Below are 20038 nucleotides of genomic sequence, written 5' to 3'. Positions count from 1 at the left end.
TCACCTGCATGACCCGAGTGTCAGCAGGGGGGATTGCAGCCAGGTGCCTAGAAGCAAGGCTCTCTATCCGCCCCCGTGAACCTGACTTCCACGGGCCATGGCCTGCATCGCTCATCACCTGCATGACTCGAGTGATAGCTAAGGGTGATTGTAGCCGGGTGCCTAGAAGCAAGGCTCTCTATCCGCCCCCGTGAACCTGACTGCTATGGGCCATGGCCTGCATCGCTCATCACCTGTATGGCTCGAGTGCCAGCAGGGGAGATTGCAGCCAGGTGCCTAGAAGCAAGGCTATCCATCTGCCCCCGTGAATATGACTTCCACGGGCCATGGTCTGCATCGCTCATCACCTGCATGACTCGAGTGATAGCTAAGGGTGATTGCAGCCGGGTGCCTAGAAGCAAGGCTCTCCATCCGCCCCCGTGAACCTGACTTCCACGGGCCATGGCCTGCATCGCTCATCACCTGCATGACTCGAGTGATAGCTAAGGGTGATTGCAGCCGGGTGCCTAGAAGCAAGGCTCTCCATCCGCCCCCGTGAACCTGACTTCCATGGGCCAAGACCTGCATCACTCATCATCTGCATGACTCGAGTGCTAGCTATGGGGGATTGTAGCCGGGTGCCTAGAAGCAAGGCTCTCCATCCGCCCCCGTGAACCTAACTTCCATGGGCCATGGCCTGCATCGCTCCTCACCTGCATGACTCGAGTGCTAGCTAGGGGGGATTGCATGCAGGTGCCTACAAGCAAGGCTCTTCATCCGCCCCGTGAACATGATATCCATGGGCCATGGCCTGCATCGCTCATCACCTGCATGGCTCGAGTGCAAGCAGGGTGGATTGCAGCCGGTGCCTAGAAGCAAGGCTCTCCATCCGCCCCGATGAACCTAACTTCCATGGGCCATGGCCTGCATCGCTCATCGCCTGCATGACTCGAGTGCTAGCTAGGGGCGATTGCAGCCAGGTGCCTAGAAGCAAGGCTCTCCATCTGCCCCCGTGAACCTGACTTCCATGGGCCATGGCCTGCATCGCTCATCGCCTGCATGACTCGAGTGCTAGCTAGGGGGGATTGCAGCCATGTGCCTAAAAGCAAGGCTCTCCATCCGCCCCCGTGAACATGATATCCATGGGCCATAGCCTGCATCGCTCATCACCTGCATGACTAGAGTGCTAGCTAGGGGAGATTGCAGCCAGGTGCCTAGAAGCAAGGCTCTCCACCCCCCCCCCCCCCCGTGAACCTGACTTCCATGGGCCATGGCCTGAATCGCTCATCACCTGCATGACTCGAGTGCTAGCTAGGGGAGATTGCAGCCAGGTGCCTAGAAGCAAGGCTCTCCATTCGCCCCCGTGAACCTGACTTCCATGGACCATGGTCTGCATCGCTCATCACCTGCAGGACTCGAGTGCTAGCTAGGGGAGATTGCAGCCAGGTGCCTAGAAGCAAGGCTCTCCATCCGTCCCCGTGACCTGACTTCCATGGGCCATGGCCTGCATCGCTCATCGCCTGCATGACTCGAGTGCTAGTTAGGGGAGATTGCAGCCAGGTGCCTAGAAGCAAGGCTCTCCATCCACCCCCGTGAACATGACTTCCATGGCCAGCATCACTCATCACCTGCATGACCCGAGTGTCAGCAGGGGGGATTGCAGCCAGGTGCCTAGAAGCAAGGCTCTCTATCCGCCCCCGTGAACCTGACTTCCACGGGCCATGGCCTGCATCGCTCATCACCTGCATGACTCGAGTGATAGCTAAGGGTGATTGCAGCCGGGTGCCTAGAAGCAAGGCTCTCTATCCGCCCCCGTGAACCTGACTGCTATGGGCCATGGCCTGCATCGCTCCTCATCTGCGTGACTCGAGTACTAGCTAGGGGGGATTGCAGCCGGGTGCCTAGAAGCAAGGCTCTCCATCTGCCCCTGTGAACATAATTTCCATGGGCCATGGCCTGCATCGCTCATCACCGGCAGGACTCGAGTGCTAGCTAGGGGAGATTGCAGCCAGGTGCCTAGAAGCAAGGCTCTCCATCTGCCCCCGTGAACATGATTTCCATGGGCCATGGGCTGCATCGCTCATCACCTGCATGACTCGAGTGCTAGCTAGGGAGGATTGCAGCCGGGTGCCTAGAAGCAAGGCTGTCCATCCGCCCCCGTGAACATGATATCCATGGGCCATGGCGTGCATCGCTCATCACCTGCATGACTCGAATGCTAGCTAGGGGAGATTGCAGCCAGGTGCCTAGAAGCAAAGCTCTCCATCCGCCCCCGTGAACCTGACTTCCATGGGCCATGGCCTGCATCGTTCATCACCTGCATGACTCGAGTGCTAGCTAGGGGAGATTGCAGCCAGGTGCCTAGAAGCAAGGCTCTCCATCCACCCCCATGAACCTGACTTCCATGGGGCACGGCCTGCATCGCTCATCACCTGCATGACTCGAGTGCAGCGAGGGGGGATTGCAGCCAGTTGCCTAGAAGCAATGCTCTCCATCCGCCTTGTGAACCTGACTTCCATGGGCCATGGCCTGAATCGCTCATCACCTACGTGACTGGAGTGCTAGCTAGAGGGGATTGCAGCCGGGTGCCTAGAAGCAAGGCTCTCCATCCGCCCCCGTGAACATGATTTCCATGGGCCATGTGCTGCATCGCTCATCACCTGCATGACTCGAGTGCTAGCTAGGGAGGATTGCAGCCGGGTGCCTAGAAGCAACGCTCTCCATCCGTACCCGTGAACCTGACTTCCATGGGCCATGGCCTGCATCGCTCATCACCTGCATGACTCGAGTGCTAGCTAGGAGAGATTGCAGCCAGGTGCCTAGAAGCAAGGCTCTCCATCCACCCCCATGAACCTGACTTCCATGGGGCGCGGCCTGCATCGCTCATCACCTGCATGACTCAAGTGCCAGTAGGGGAGATTACAGCCAGGTGCCTAGGTGCAACGCTCTCCATCCGTACCCGTGAACCTGACTTCCATGGGCCATGGCCTGCATCGCTCATCACCTGCATGGCTCGAGTGCCAACAGGGGGGATTGCAGCCAGGTGCCTAGAAGCAAGGTTCTCCATCCGCCCCCGTGAATCTGACTTCCATGGGCCATGACCTGCATCTCTCATCACCCGCATGACTAAAATGCTAGCTAGGGGAGATTACAGCCAGGTGCCTAGGTGCAACGCTCTCCATCCGTACCCGTGAACCTGACTTCCATGGGCCATGGCCTGCATCGCTCCTCACCTGCATGACTTGATTGCCAGCTAGGGGGGATTGCAGCCGGGTGCCTAGAAGCAAGGCTCTCCATCCACCACCATGAACATGACTTCCATGGGCCATGGCCAGCATCGCTCATCACCTGCATGGCTCGAGTGCCAGCGGGGGGGATTGCAGCCACGTGCCTAGAAGCAAGGCTCTCCATCCACCCCCCGTGAACCTGACTTCCATGGGCCATGACCTGCATCACTCATCATCTGCATGACTCGAGTGCTAGCTAGGGGAGATTACAGCCGGGTGCCTAGGTGCAACGCTCTCCATCCGTCCCCGTGAACCTGACTTCCATGGGCCATGGCCTGCATCGCTCATCACCTGCATGGCTCGAGTGCCAGCCAGGGCGGGATTGCAAGCAGGTGCCTAGAAGCAAGGCTCTCCATCCACCCCAGTGAACATGACTTGCATGGGCCATGGCCAGCATCACTAATCACCTACGTGACTCGAGTGCTAGCTAGGGGGGATTGCAGTCAGGTGCCTAGAAGCAAGGCTCTCCATCCGCCCCGTGAACCTGACTTCCATGGGCCATGGCCTGCATCGCTCATCACCTACGTGACTCGCGTGCTAGCTAGGAGGGATTGCAGCCAGGTGCGTAGAAGCAAGGCTCCCCATCCGCCCGCGTCCATGCTAGATGTGTGTGTCTTTGTGGGCTTCAGCTCTTGTTTTGTAGGGCAGTGGCCCAAGCCCCGCCTAGCTCACCCATCTCTAGGCAGTCATTGTTAATCTCCAGTCCTGGACCCGTGCTCACGGCCAGCACGTTTGTCTTGGAAAGAAGACAACAAAGAGCAACACACGTTTGAATCCTGGTCCCGTGCTTAGAGTCTGGTCTTGTTTTTTTAAAAACATTTTTATTGTTTATTATAGTTTACTAACAAACGTTTTACACATTCTCAACATGAATGTCATTTTGAATTAAAAGGATTTCAGTTGGGCATGATTGGTCTTCCACTTAAACATCCTTATTTTATTTTATTTTATGCGGTGTCCTGGGCAATAACCAGTAATTGGCCATTCGCAGGTGGCGGTATTGCCAGGCTCCTGATCTACAGGGCAGAATGGGGGTGGGGAGCATGGTTTCACCGGCACAGTCGATAACGGTGCCGTGCAATCACGGGTTCTGCTCGTGGGTGCCGCACAGCCTGCCAGGTGAGACCTGGCGGGCTGCCAGGAATAAGCGGGCAGAACTCGTAATGCGGCGGTCCGGTATGAACGGTGCTGGTGCCTTACCGGCACCGTTCATACCGTGACCGCCTATGGGCTACTTTCAGTTGAGCGTGATTCTTCCTAAACAGATGGTGACATCCTCTGCTATTCCATGATATTGGTGCGCCTGCTGGTGTGTTCACTTGTCTTCTTTGCTAGGTCTTTCTTGGTTTGTTCAGGGCATATTACAGCCACCCCAAATCACTGAATTCAGTTACAGTGTTTTCATCTCTATGTCTATTCGTATCCTCCATTATCGACTTTTGGCTGTTTTCGAGTGTCCCTCTTATTGCTACAGGTCTTCCGTGGTCGGATTCTCCGTCTGAAAGCTGTGTTAGGTTAACATTGTTGTCTTCACCATGTGCACGTTGAACGATGTCATATGGTTTTTGCCTTTCGAGTGTGTCTTGCTCGTTGTCAGCCAGGTCGAAGCCTAATCGCAACATTTCCTGGCTTCCCTTTAGCAGGGTTTCTTTAACCATTTTTGATTTAATGTGTAGGATGGCCCGATCAGCTCTATCCTCGTCGACATATTCCACGATTGCTACGCCGTCAGTGGATATTGTTCGAAAAGATGGAACACTGTGGATCAACTTCATCATCTTCCTCCGGTTTAAATTTACTTCCTTCCTCTTGACTAATATGTTCTCTAAAGACACTTTTCTCCAGGTTGACTTCCTTCACGCTTTTAGAATGTATTAAAGTGGTTCCTTTCAATTTTCCACTGCTATTTTTTTTCTGGTCCTGTGGGGTTCCAGTCGCTGGCAGTTGGCTTCTTTTGTTCGTTTTTTTCAAAGGCAATGTTGTCAGTGCCTAATGTATACTTTCTTCGCTTTCCAGACAGTGTTAGGACCGAAGTATTTAGTTTGCTGTTTTGAGCCATACGCTTCAATAGTTGAATTATTTTTGGTGGAACTTCTGGTTGATCGTATGTATCATTTGGTATCGGGATAGTCACTGTTTTCTCATCACTTATTTCCCAAGTGTGGTCACTATCTTCATTCTCGTTAATGTAAAATGAGATGTTGTCAGTCAGAGCTTCATCACCCATTTCGTCTTCCCGTTTGAGTCTGACATAGAGTCATCTGACAGTGTACCTCTGTCACTTTCTCTCTTTCTTGAACTGCTTACATGTATTGCTGCAGCCTTGGTCGTCTCGTTTGTGCTTTTCCTTACTGCTGCACTTATATGACCAGGAGGCGTTGATAAGTTCTGCAAAAAGGCACGTCATCCATTTGATTTCCATGTAGTAGTACCCTTTGGCATATTTTTAGTTTTCTTTTCTCTTTCACTCATTTGCGGTTTTGCATTCCTGGCATTATTAGCCTGGTCAGTTTGTGTCTCTTTTGTTGAAATATGGGATATAGCTCGTCATCTGAGCACTCACAATCCTAGTTTGGTCGTTTGTTACTCTTTCTGCAAACTCGATGGCTCTGTTCTCTACTTTGACCTTTAGGGATTTCGTTCGGACTCTGGCTTCCATCGGCATGATGTTTAGATGCCTTTCACTCTCTTGTTGTAATCTGACAGCAGTGTTTTGATTGAGTGAGGAACTCGTCCTTCTGTTCTGATTTCAGTCTGAAGTCTGCTGCTTTCGTCATTATGAGTGTTGCTTGTTCTTTCAACCATTCTTACTTGCTGTGCAGTCCTTTCCCCATGTGACTCACGTCTCTTCGCTGTTTTTAACACCCCTGGGTTGCTCTGAGGGTCCACGGCAGTCACCTCAAGACTGTTTTGTATACTTCTTCTGTCGGTCACGTTATGTCACCTTATGTTGTGGCCTTGATTCCTCGGTGTCGGGTGCTGCGCCTTGTTCTTCATCAGCAACTAGGGAACGCATCCATGTTATTGAGTCCAGGAGGGCTGCCATAGTTGCTGTGTTTTCACCCTGCTCGCCACTGGCTATGTCGCATAAGCAACGCTGCCAGTTGAGTGAGGATTCTGCTTCTAAGTGTAGCCGATCCTCCACTTTAGTTGTGAACGTTTCCAAATATATCATTTTTGTATGCATCATGTGGCGTTGTCTTTCATGTTTTCGTTTAGGACTTCAAAGAGCTTGGCGAAAGGAGCCATGGCAATTGTCTTGGGTTTTAAGCGCGTTACAAAAGATTAATGAATGCAATTAATGTAGTCCTGCAGCAAACAGTGCACGCAGTCAAGTGGCAGCACCCTCTAGCTAAAGAGGTACCTACCTGTCCCCCTTTTTTAAAAGCCACTCCTCCATTTCATTTTTTTCCTGCCATTAGACTTCAATGCCCCTTACATCCAAAACCAAGGAGTTGGTAAAGTACATTACATTTCACTTATGTATGGAAATGCTCATTGACAGCTCTTCGTCCCCAAGAAAGAACAGTTACAATCACTGCTGGTATGCCCCCGTATTCCGTCTTTGCTGCAGTCGCTTCCCTATGGCAGCCCTCGTTCCCATGCACTCTATCCCTACACGAAGTCTCTTTTGCCCAAAGGGCTTACCTTACAGTCTCTGCCTGCCTCTGGAATCCGTGACCACAGCATTCTCTGTCCACACTGCAATCTGTTGCCAGGGCATCCATTTCTCATGCAGGCAATCGCCCACTGAGCTCCTTTCCAAGCAGCCCTCATTCCAATATTCTGCAGTATTGCCCTTTCCTCTGCAGCCGTTACCGCTGAAAGACATGCTACTCTGCCACCACTGTGCCATGCATATTTTATCACTTGCTCAAGCAGCCGCTCTATTTGCCCCACTAAGAACCACCCCTCCGGGAGTGGTGCACATTCACACTTAGCTGCCAGAATTAGGCAGAAACTAAGCGCTCAAGTGGTTCCCTGCTAGCTTTGAAATATTCTGCAAGTTCTGACCATTAAGCCCATGTTATTCTGAGATCTTGTACTGCAATTGTAGTTTTATTCTCCCACTATAAATGCATGACTACAATTACTAGAATTACAAGTGAAGAAAGGCTAAAAGCCAGGATTAGTATAATGGATCCTCTGGGAAACACATGTGAGATAAAGACCGCCGCTCTGAATCATTTGATACACGCATGCAGCTTGCTGCTATGCGTCATATGAATTCAATTTGCAGTCCCAAAACAACTAAGGCGAATATTATAGACATGGATTGTGTAGATGTTTTTTTAAAACCATCGAACTGTTTTAGTTTATTTGGAAGCAAGTCATATTTAGCAACCAAGGGGGAGCTACCTAAGATTTACTCACACTTCACTCAAGAGAAAGAACCGATGGTAAAAGTAATTGCCAACTTGTTATAGGCTCGAAGGTAGCAATTTGAGACCTGCAGACTTTCCTCCACAAAAAACTCTAAAGGGCAAACATAAAGGTGCATCCACACAGAGCTCCTTGTTTTGGCGTTTTGAAACCCACGTACTCTTTCCTTATTTTGGAAGACGTGAATGCTCTGTTTACTTACTGGTGATCTTCATTACTCCTAGTCCCACTCTTCCCCGTCACAGTACTTACCTCTGATGCCCCGCCTCCACTCCAGGAGCCCCTCTTCAATTTTTTTTTTTGTTGAGGTATAATACCTACTACTTACCCATAGGTCTCAGGTCACAATATCCAAGCCGGCGATTGTCAGAGCGAGAGTCAGGCTCAGTCGAGCAGTCCCTGCAGTCCGTTCTGTCTGCTGGAGGAGAACATTGTTACCAGCGATTGCTTTTGCCTGGGAGCATGTGCATGTCAGAATGAGAGTCGGGCAGAGTCAAGCAGTTCTGTCTGTGCTGGAGGAGAAAATTGTTACCGGCGATTGCTTTTGCCTGGGAGCATCTGTGCTAAGCAAGCAGTGACTGGAGGTGCATAAAGGCTTACTTGCAGCGCGTCAGCGTGCGTGTATCAGAGCGAGAGTCAGGCAAAGTCTAAATTGATTCACTAATTTTTTCCACCAAAAGGGAAACGATCAGTGAAGATTGGTAAGGGTACTGTGACATCTCTTCCATTGCCCCGGCTGTTTATAGGTCGAGGGAGATCATTGAGTGTTCATCATCGCAGAATCAGGCCAGAGTTTTTTAGACTGTCCAGCGGAGATGGGTCAGTGCTATCCTCTGGACTGTTACTCATAACTGTCATTGATTGGCTTCTCGCCTCCTTTCAGGCCCTAGATGAAAACTGCTGTACCTTTTTCTATGTATAAGGAGGGGGTGCCATCAGGGGAGCAATCACTGGTTGAGATAACCAGCGGACGAATGGTAAGGTGTTATCTGCTATCGACTACATCTGTGCAAGTGGGTGGCTGTATGATAATTGTAGAACGCTGGCCATCTCCTCTACTCCACTTATAAATGCCACATCATATCATATAACATCACTCCAGGGGTTCATCATTTAAGACCGTTTTGGTTGTCTTACATGGACAACTTTCTCATGTTCGATTGTACTCCGATAAGACTCCAAAGGCTAATTACTGCATTTTTGCCTATATACATAATCATGCACTTCAGATAAATTCTCTTAAGATTAAAATATTGCAATGCTCCAAAGGCAGGAAAGAGACCGTTTATTCGATGGTATGTTGGTTTAGAGCCAGTGGCGAAAGTAGATTCGTTGATTTATTTGGGATTTTTTCTACAATCTAAACCTGGCCCAACAAGACTTAAGAATGGTACATCAGCACTTGCCAACCAATTGGCAAGGGTGGACTCCTGATACGATTGATACACCTTGAAACCGTGTATAAAGTATTATGAAGAGAAGATTATCCCCAAAAATTCTTTATGGTATGGATTTTTATCTCCTGTCAATTTTGGAAGAGTTGCCAATTCTTGAAGCCTTGATTTGGTGAAGGATTTTGTATTTACCAAACTTGTTATCAACATTTATTTAGATACGAGTTGGGTGTTGTATCCCTGAGAGCGAAAACTCTTTGCAGACCCTCCAGTTTATAGCGATTTTGCAATCCCGCAAAATGCAGTGAAAAATGGCAGTTTTTTAACAAAGCACAAAAAAGGCAGTTTTTGCAAAAACATCCACAAAAATGTTTGTTTCGCAAAACAAATAAAATAAAAAACTCAAGGGGCCAGTTTCTCAACTCTTTGTTTTTTTTTTACTTAAGAAATTAAATGCGCAAGCACATCTCATCACTTGCGCAAAAAAAGAACAGTCCAATCCACAAAGGACATCTGAATGGATGCTTCTTATATGCGCCCTTTCAGATGTTGTTTTTAACCCCTTTGCGCAAATCAGGGTGCTTTTCTGCGCATTTAAAAGCGCATCTGAAATTGACAAACAAGATGCGCTTTTAAATGTGCAGAAATTGTAGGCAACCCCATGCATGCAGAAATTGTAGGCAACCCCATGCACCCACTCTGAATAGGTGCACAAGGGGTCCCTATTCCTGACCCTACTAACTCATGCAATACTTAAAATATATATATATATATATATATATATATATATATGTACAGTCCAGAATCTGATGAAACTACAACACACAGCGATGGAAAATTTACAAGCAGATACGTCGATCATTATTAGATCCTCAGATAAAGGCGGAAATGTGGTAGTTCTTAATTCTAAGGACTATCAAAAAGAAGCAGCTCGACAACTGAATGACACTAGCAACTATGTCAAACTGCCTTGCGACCCTTACCCGGAATATAAAGTGCAATATGACATCATGTTGGACCGATGGCGCAGTTTGGAACTTATTACCACTAAAGAGAAACAGTATCTAACCAAAAACCATCCTAAAACTCCAATCATTCACTTTATACCGAAAATCCATAAATCAATGACTAGACCACCAGGAAGACCCATAGTGGCATCAATAGATTCTCTCTTTGAAAACACCTCAAAGTTTGTTGATAACTTTCTGTTTCCCTTTGTGGAAACTTTACCTTCTTATACAAAAGATACTACAGCATTTTTGAATCAAATTGCACATATTCCCTGGCAACCTGACTTTTTTTTAGTTACGTTAGATGTTGTTTCTCTCTACACGTGCATCACCCACTCTAAAGGTATACAAGCAGTTAAAAGATTTTTGTCAACTAGATCTTTAAGTTTTCGTGAACATTCCATCATGCTTTTAGATATGCTGTCTCTTATTCTGACTCATAACACTTTCATGTTTGATTCTACATATTATAATCAAATCTGTGGAACGGCTATGGGCACAGCAGTGGCTCCAACTTTTGCTAACTTGTACATGGGCGCATGGGAAGAAGATCTTTTCTCCAATGACAACTACAAAGAACACACAGATAAAGTAATTATGTGGCAAAGATATATTAATGATCTATTCATTATCTGGAGTGGGACGAATGTGGAATGGACACATTTCTTTCATATTCTGAATCAAAACCAGCAGAATTTACAATTTATGGAACAGCACAGTAAAACAGAAATAGTCTATTTAGACATAAAGGTGAAAGTCATTGGAAACAGTATAAGCACAGAGTTGCATAGAAAAGAAACAAGCACAAACACATTACTACACGCAACAAGTGCGCACCCACAATCTCTCAAAGACAGTTTCTTATATGGTGAGTTCTTGCGGGTGAAAAGAAACTGTAGTGAAAACGAAGTATGGGAAACAAATGCCAAAAAAACAGCGACCAGATTTTTGACTCGAGGCTATAAGAGAACAGTTATAAACAAAGCCTATAACCGGACCTGTAACAAAACCCATGAGGAGATCCTGGCCAAAAAAAGTACACTTAGGGATCAAACAAAGGATCAACAGCATGAAGACTGCTCACTCAGGTTCATTACTACATTTAACTCTGGAGCCAAAGAGACAAAACAGATCTTAAACAAACATTGGCACCTTTTGAAACGAGATCTAGATATTAGTTCACATTTACCAACATATGCCACTGTGACCTATAGAAAACCACCTTCTATACAAAATGGACTATCCCCCAGTATGTTCCAATCGCCAAAACAAAGTATCAATACTTGGCTAACAACAAGAACATCAGGCTTCTATACCTATGCCAAATGTAAAGCCTGTTGCTATGGAATGAACATGAAAGTTTTCTCACATCCTCGAACAAAGAAAAAAGTTAAAATCAAACGAGATCTGAGATGTTCCACACAATTTGTTATCTATGTGATTACGTGTGCTTGTAATTTATGGTACATTGGTAGCACCAAGCTGGAAGTCAAGTTACGAATATTGCAACATCTACGTGCCATCAAGAAGCATTACATGTCGTATCCACTTGCAAAACACTTTGAAGAGGTTCATCATAACGACATCAGTTCCTTCAAATATTTTATCATTGACTCAGTAGGAATTCACCCCAGAGGAGGGGACAGATTGCGTATTTTAAGACAAATGGAATCCAAATATATAGTAGATTTTAACACTAAATATCCGGGAGGTCATAATCGTGATGAAGAACTATATGTATTCCTGGGATCTTGAAAAACTCTAAAAAAATTTAAAACTATCATTATTATGTAGTTATTTGGTTGTATTCATATGATAACATAGATATACATGTGAGTGTCCGAAATTCTCTGATTTTTCAGAATTTTTGGGAATTTTTTGAATTTGGCGTTTTTGTACATATCTTCTGTGCCCATATAATGATTTAAGGTTTCTAGCAAATCATGTTTGAGTTGGACGTTTAGGCATCCAATTGCAGTTCTTTCTGCATCCATTTATTAACTTTTATTCTTCACTGTGTGTAGCACTTAAATTTTCAATCACTATTTTAGCACACATTTTTTGAAATGAGAGTCTGTTTTATATTTTTAGAAATCGTGTATTGTGTTTATCAATATGTAAAGTGCACTATCATCAAGTTTTTTGAATCGCATGGGAATATAAGACCATCTAATACACAGGCTGGTTGAGCTACAATATATAGGCGCCCGCAATGGTAAGACACTGCCTTTACTGTTGAACCAAACCAACCTATGTGTTTTATTATGACTATTTACAACATATTTTATGGATCATTATGTCTTCCCTAGCATATTCATGTTGAGTTCATTTGATTTGTGTATACTGAGAACATACTATAGAGGTACCCGCAAGGGCTAGATACAGCCTCAAGTGACAACACATAGGCGCCCGCAAGGGTAACATACTGCCCTTTATGTTGCACTAAATCAACTTACGTGTTCTATTATGAACATCTACAACATGCACTATAGATCCTCATGTTCCTTCGAGTGTAACCATGTTGAATTAATTTGATTTATGAAAGAATATACCATGGAGGCACCCGTTAAGATTATATACAGCCTTATAGCTAATGCATAAACCACAAGTGGTTATAAAACTTGCACTTTACAACTGGCACCTTATGGACAGCACATAGCACTTTAGTAACCAATAGTCCTCTGATGTTTACATAGCACATAGCACTTTTTTTACTTATGAAATATCTGTAATTTTGGTACTAATATTTACAATATGTATTTTGTAAACCTTTGACAGCGAATTTCAGTTCAGGCCCAGATATTGTGTCGGCCCACTTGGGCTGTTAAAATATGCCTGGTGAATTAGGAAATAATGAAAAATTGCTGCCTTCTATCATGTTGGAAATGGTGAAAAGCAGGAAACTAATTACATTATCTTAATTCCGTGTAAAATTGTCCACCTTTAACCCACTCGGGCTAATAGGTATCCGGGACGAATGCGCAATAGAATTACCAAAATATATCTAATATAAAGTGTTTTTATCAAGTGCATTTAAATGAGAGGTCATTTTGTTCTAATATGGCCGCCTTTTTGACTAACCATTGTCATTTTACTACAATGTAAACATCAAAGATGGACTCATACACTTTATTTCTATAAAATCACAGTCCCCTCTCTCTCTGTCACATACCAGACGAAGCCCGAGTAGGGTGAAACGCGTTGTTCTTTCCTTGCACCTAAGACTGCTGTTGTCTTCCTTGTCCATGTATTTTAACCAATAAAGGACATTTTAATTGCACAGTACACTAAGACTGCCTGTGGATTATTTGGAGAAATTCAGCTCCCCGTTGGGAATACAGCCGGAGTGCCGATGTGACTTGGATTGGTTTCCAATCCACCTTTTTCTGTATATATATATATATATATATATATATATATTTTACGTGTGACAGCTGCTGTCTCACTTGCATTGCTGTTCCCCAAATGGGATAGAAATGTATTTTTTTGGGTTGCATTTTACAGTGGCAGGACCCTTAAGGGCCAGTCACAGTGAAATGCACAGGGAGCCTGTAGACCATTGTCGGGAGAGCGTTTCCAACACAAAAGTTTTCGGGGCGGTTAGCCATCGCATCATTTGCGCTACAGCTCAGCCCTGTGGAAATGTGCAGGTCGCCTTTGAGAATAAGGTTGCCTGCTCATTTCCAAAAATGGGTTATCTAAAATCAGCACATTCTGTGCTCTATTTGTAGATGCCTCATGTTTTGAGGATCTGGGCCAAAATCTACTGTTTTTAAAAATTGAAAAATTGTCACAATATGTGAGAGAAAGAAGATAGAGGGTGAGTGATGGGTGATCTGTGTTGTGGTAGGCAAGAAAGCAAAGCGAGATCAGAGGGAGAGCAGTGGGTCAGAGGAGAAGCAGTGGGCAAGAGAGCAGAGCAAATGCAGTGGGCCAGAAATCAGAGAGGGATCGGAGGTACAGAAAGTGGAAGGACCGTGAGCTCAGGGGTAGTAGTGGACCAAAAGCAGAGAGGGGTTGGCTGGAAAGAGGCAGCAAGCTGCAGATTGGGAGAAAGGATGAGGTAAGAGTACGATAGGATGAGAGAAAGGATGCAAGATGCAGAAGTAACAAGCAAGAATGAAAGACTGCATACTGCGGGAGGAATTGGGGAGCGTAAGGTGTGAGTTGGGAGTTTGATTTGGAGTTTGGCAGGGACCGGAGAGTGCAAATTGTGACTTGGCAGTTTGACAGAGCATAAGAATATGTGAATGACAGAGTGAGGTTTGAAAATACAAATTCTATGTCAAGACGGAGGCGAGCATTATGCTTCATCTTCATTTATTTCCTCTCTCCAGCAGTTTCAACAAATAACACTATTTCAATATTTCATTTCAAATAAACTCTTTTTTTTTCTTTTTAAAAAAACTACTTATTCCATCAGTCTTAGGCCCACTGTAACCCCAGTGTCCTGGTCACGTGACCTAGTCAATCTACTTCCTGTGCTCTTTCTCTTCTTTCCTGCTCTCCAGAGATAAGTACCTCTATTTCGTAACTGTGTGGTGAAATTTTGGATAAGGGTAGATGCCAAATGCGCTTTAATACTGATTAATGTCTATAGCGCATATCGCTAAGGGTACTAGGAACTGCGCAGCATATTAGTCTGAGTTAGGTTAATAAAGAGCAACCGGCGGCCCCGTGCTGCACTATCGGCACCTTGGGGGCTTGCCGGCTGCCTCTCACAGAAGGCTGCCAGCGCACTTGGCGGCAGAGCTCGACCTCGCGAGCCGGAAGCTTTGCTTCCCGCGAGGCATGGACAGCAGTCCCCACCCTCGCGGGGTTGGAGCTTCCAGCGAGAGGCACGGTATAGAGCCCAGAGCTCATTGGAAAGGGGAAGAGCCCCCATCCTCGGGTAGGAGAGGCCTGAGCGTGTAGTAAGCATAACGCTGCGCTCATAGAACAATCATTACGAAGATTTATGTCAAGTCAATTACAGTCTGCCTCACGATCGCGGAACAGATTTTAACATCAAAAGCCACTTTTAGCAGTAAAAGAAAGCTGTTAGCACAGTTGGAAGCTCACACATTCCAGTCTCTTATACTCAGAAGCCTGCTTAGCAGAACAGGGTGCAGCCTCATCCACACAGTCAAGTGAGCCAGTGGACGTGCCACTACACCTGGGAAGGTATTTATAAGGCACTTACCAGCACAGAATCATGGCAGATTTTGAGTGAAGCGAAGAAGAACAGGAGTCAGTCTTTTCAGAAGACCTGGCCTATAGTTTTAAAGAAGTGCTGGGGAACTCACTCATTGAGGCAGTGGCTCAAGGGGTCAGGCCCCTACAAGACACGTTGGAAACGATCAAATTGTTTCTGAGCCAGAAAGACAAAAGCACCCTTACAAAAGCAAGCACGTCCACAAGGGTCACGCCAGAGGACCCACAGGGGTGTATGAAGGCCCGGAAGAGCAAGAACTCTTCTGACCCCCCGGGCCAGACAGACAGGGCAGATATAAGGGCCCCAGAGGCTACCGACGCATTTAATAGATTGCCAGAAGCTTTCATGAATAAGTCAGGTATGCGGAGACTCAAGACCCCCTATCCAGGGGATGATAATATGGGCAATATGGGAGAAGGGTTTCCCGAAGAGGAACGCATAGAATCTCCCACTTCCTCGCAGGAGTAGGCCGACAAAGAACGAGATGAGGAGAGTCTACCTACACGGAAGAAAAGGTTGAGGAACCTCAATAATCTAGAGGACGAAGAGACATCGGATATGTTCCACCCGGAGGACATCCGTAATCCACAGTCTTCGGAGTGGGTGCCATCCCAGAGGGTCTCTAAGTACATGACCCAGAGACTGCGAAAGGCATTAGAAAAAGAAGTGAGGCAAAGGATGAGGGCGCAGTGCCCAAAGCCAGAACTGCCAGGGAAAGTGACAGAGGCCCCAGAGCTAGACACGAAGATGTTAGCCTTCGTGGCCAAGTCCAAAAGAGATATCAGGAAAGGGATTGACCGCTCATGGCGAAGGTACCAGGAAAAGGTCCTAGGTCTAGCAGGCCGACTGGCAAATATCATGGATTTGGCCGAGCGAGCAAAAGACACAGGAGAGGAAGTAGACCCAGGAGTACTGGCGAACTGGGCCCAGACAGCTGTATTCCTCTTAGCTAACGCTAACTGTACCATCTCATCCAAGCGCAGAAGAGGCCTGCTACTCAAGATAGACCCTAAACTAGAAGATTTGTCATCCAACGAAGCGGGCGAGGCAGCCCAAGGACTATTATTCGGAGAGACCTTCTGGAAGGAAATGGGAAGGTTCATGGGAACCTATACCTCCCTAGAGAAGGCACAGGATTCCATAAAGAAAATATTCCATGGAAGAAATTTTGGCGGGACCGGTCGGTACAGAGGCCAAGCGACCTGTCGCTATCAAACCTCCAGTGGGGCCTCAGTCCAACAGACCCCATTATTAGGAGAACAAACAAGCAGACACCTTTTTTCTGCCAAAAAGCCATTTCCCTAGAGGAAGGCAAAGCAGAGGCCAGAGAAGAAGACAGAACTTCCCCACAGGTGAGAGTTTTGGCATATCCGCCGGTGAGCAGGGATGTCATTTCACCAAAATGCCAGGGGTAGCGGATGTGACATCACACGACCCTTGACCCCTGATGACATCACATGAAGTGATGTCATTTTACCCCACCCCGAAGTGATATCGCAGGAAACGATAGAACACGACCTTTCACCAGTTGACAAAACAGGAAGTGGCTTCACATAGCATTGTACACTACTAAAAATATGGTTACAATATCACTATAATGTGATGTACATTTCATACAAGAATGGATCGCCATATGTATCGTTAAGGTCAGTGTGTATAGGCCCATATTACCAAATTATTGTAAATGCAAGCAGACGTCCATGACCAAATGATAATGATGTGTTATTATATAGGATTTGCACTTACGAGCTTTATATAGAAATAATATACACCCAATATCACCCAACCTGTATTGGTACTCATTTATCGACCACAGAAGGATGAAAGGCTGAGTTGAGGCGTTTAAGCACAGAGTAAAACATTGACTCACCCCCTAAAGTGTGCCTGAAATAAACCTTTAATGAGTCTAGCAATTATTGTATAGAATTCCACAAAGACACATTATTTGGTATTCCTATTCTTTCTTATTTAGGGTCAGTGCTGAAAGTGTTAAACTTGTGGCACTCCTGTTCTTATTTTTCTTATTTTTTTTTAAGGGGCTTGAACAAGAAAGCCAGCCACTCCAGAAGTAAAGAGCCACATGGTGCTGGCCACAGCCAAGGAGCCTGCATTACAAAAAAAAAAAAAACTTTTTTTGTTTAGAGTTCGCAAGGGAGGTTTAATATTTCATACACGTGTCTAGGGGGCGACCTCTGGTGACCCCTAGATGACATCGCTGCCAGTGAGGGGGAGGACAGCGAGATTCTGAGGAAATTGGCGCATGCTTTCCAGCGAAGCTTGGGTATTGCAGACAGCCAAAGGCTTGTGCATAGAGTTTACAGAGACCCCAACCCAATCCCAAGCCCCCGTCCACTATTCTCGGTGCAAGCGGAGAAGGACTCATCACACGCAGAGCTGCTGAGTCTAGCAGAGAAGCGAGCAATAGAATCTTGCAAAACAAATCCAAAATGTATAAGCAGTGTGTTCCTGGTACAGAGGAAGGACAAAGTGGGACCACTGATACGTTTGAAGGATATGAACAGCTGAGTGGTTTACCACCATTTCAAGAAGGAAGGGACTCATTAGATCACAGATACGCTCAGACAGGGCGACTGGCTCTCGAGGATAGATTTGAAGGATGCCTACCTTACGGTACCAGTGCAAGAGGATTACTGTCCGTTTCTGGTGTTCCACTGGGACGGGCAATTATGGCAATTTGCAACAATGGCGTTTGTGTTAGCATCAGCGCCATGGGTGTTCACAAAACTCATGAAGCCTGTAGCCACAGCGATCAGAGAGAAAGGGATAAGAATAATAATTTACGTAGACGACATTCTGCTGATGGCGAACAGCAGAAACACACTCGGTACCAGACAGACTGGGTGGCGAGCCTCCTGGCCTCTCTCGGGTTCCTAGTGAATAAAGAGAAGTCGGAGATGAGACAACAAAGAGGATAGAATTCCTAGGGTTCATCATAGACACCGGGACAGCTACCCTGGAGCTGATGAACAAGAAGAGATATAAAAAGGGATAAGAAGCTGCCTCAGCAGACCAGTTATCTCGCTTCAGACGATAGCACGAGTGGTATGTTTACTAGCAGCCTCAATCCAAGCGATATTCCCAGGGCCCCTGCATTATCGAGCTCTTCAGCGGCTGAAGATAAAACACCAACAGCAGGGCTTGCGGTACCACCAACTAATACCCCTAGATCTAGAGTCCAGAACGGAACTGGAGTGGTGGTTACAGAACGTGGAAGCGTGGAACGGGAGAGCCATTTTTGCCGACTGGCTTGACATAGTGATAGAGTCGGACGCCAGCAGAGCGGGCTGGGTGGGCTTGCTGTGGAGAACTGCAGACAGGGGGCTAGTGGAGTTCAGAGGAACTCAAGCTACACATCAACTGTCTGCAGCTGTTAGCCGAATCGTTTGCGATCAAGGCCTTCACAAAAGACAAAGTGAATTCATGTATTCTGCTGAAAATGGACAACATATCAGCAGTCAGGTACATCAATCATTTAGGAGGGACAATGTCCAGATTATTAGCGGAAAGAGTCAGGGACTTCAGTAGTGGCAGAATATCTTCCAGGTTTTCTGAATGTGGTAGCGGACTGGAACTCCAGACATTTAGCAGACTCCAGCGACTGGATGCTGGACAGGGAGATATTTCAGAAAATAGAAGAGATCTGGGGACCAGCACACATAGATCTGTTTGCGTCCAGACTGAACGCTCAAAAGAAAACATTTTTCAGTTGGAGGATGAACCCAGCAGCAGCAGGGGTAGATGCTTTTCTGCAAGACTGGAGAATAGAGATGCACTACGCATTTCCACCTTTCATGAAGATGAGCAGAGTGCTGACAAAGGTGCGCAGAGAAGCAGCAACTCTGATAGTAGTAGCCCCGATATGGAAATCGCAAGTATGGTTTCCTGCACTCATGGAGCTAGTGACAGATTATCCGAGAATTCTACCGCCAGGAGAGAATCTTCTCACGGACCCCGCTGGGTCGTTTCACCCTCTGAGAGTGAGGGGGATTCTCCCGCTGATGGCGTGCAGGATAGCAGGAGCCGCTGACACCTCCTGGGAATTTCGGCGCAGGCTGCAAGCCTCATCGCAGAGTCGTGGGCTCCATCGACTACAAGGAGCTACGACGCAGCTTGGAACAGATGGTCTTGATGGTGCAAAAGGAAAGGTGTTCATCCCGTTTCAGCACCTTTAGTGGAGATACTAAATTTTTTTGCAGAATTTCTGCAAGATGGGAAGGCCTATAGAACGATAGGGTGTACAGATCTGCGATATCAGCAGGTCACACACCTATAGAGGGAGTAGGAGAGAATATAGCAGTTGTCCGGCTGCTGAAAGGAATAAGATTTAGAAAACCGCCACAACCGAAGTACGATTCATTATGGGATATGGCAGTTGTGCTAAAGTTGCTAGCGGATTGGCCCAGTAACAAGTACCAAGTTAATAAACTCTTATTTTGAAAATGATTGGATCCAAACAATAGAGAGATGCATTCATATCCCTCATTGAGTAATTTATAGGGGATCACAAGAAACTAGGAATGTTGGCACCCTTTTTGTCTATCTATCCTGTCAAGTCTCGAAGGTATGCTTCTTTGCACTTCCGATGTAATGTTATTTGGAGGCCGATGAGACTGGGTGTCGTTTTTGTAAGGTTGCGTCCAAATGTAAAACCCTTAAACACCTGGTGATAGGTTGTCCAGCTGTGCAGGTTTGGAAGTGGAATCACTCAAAGAAAATGTCAAGATCTTTTGACTTGTGGGAGGGAGATCAGGTTTGGTCTGCATGCCTGTC

This window comes from Ambystoma mexicanum, chromosome 1p, assembly GCF_040938575.1.
Source record: "Ambystoma mexicanum isolate Mex_15411 chromosome 1p, UKY_AmexF1_1, whole genome shotgun sequence".
Lineage (NCBI taxonomy): Eukaryota > Metazoa > Chordata > Amphibia > Caudata > Ambystomatidae > Ambystoma > Ambystoma mexicanum.
This window is presented reverse-complemented; position numbering follows the sequence as displayed.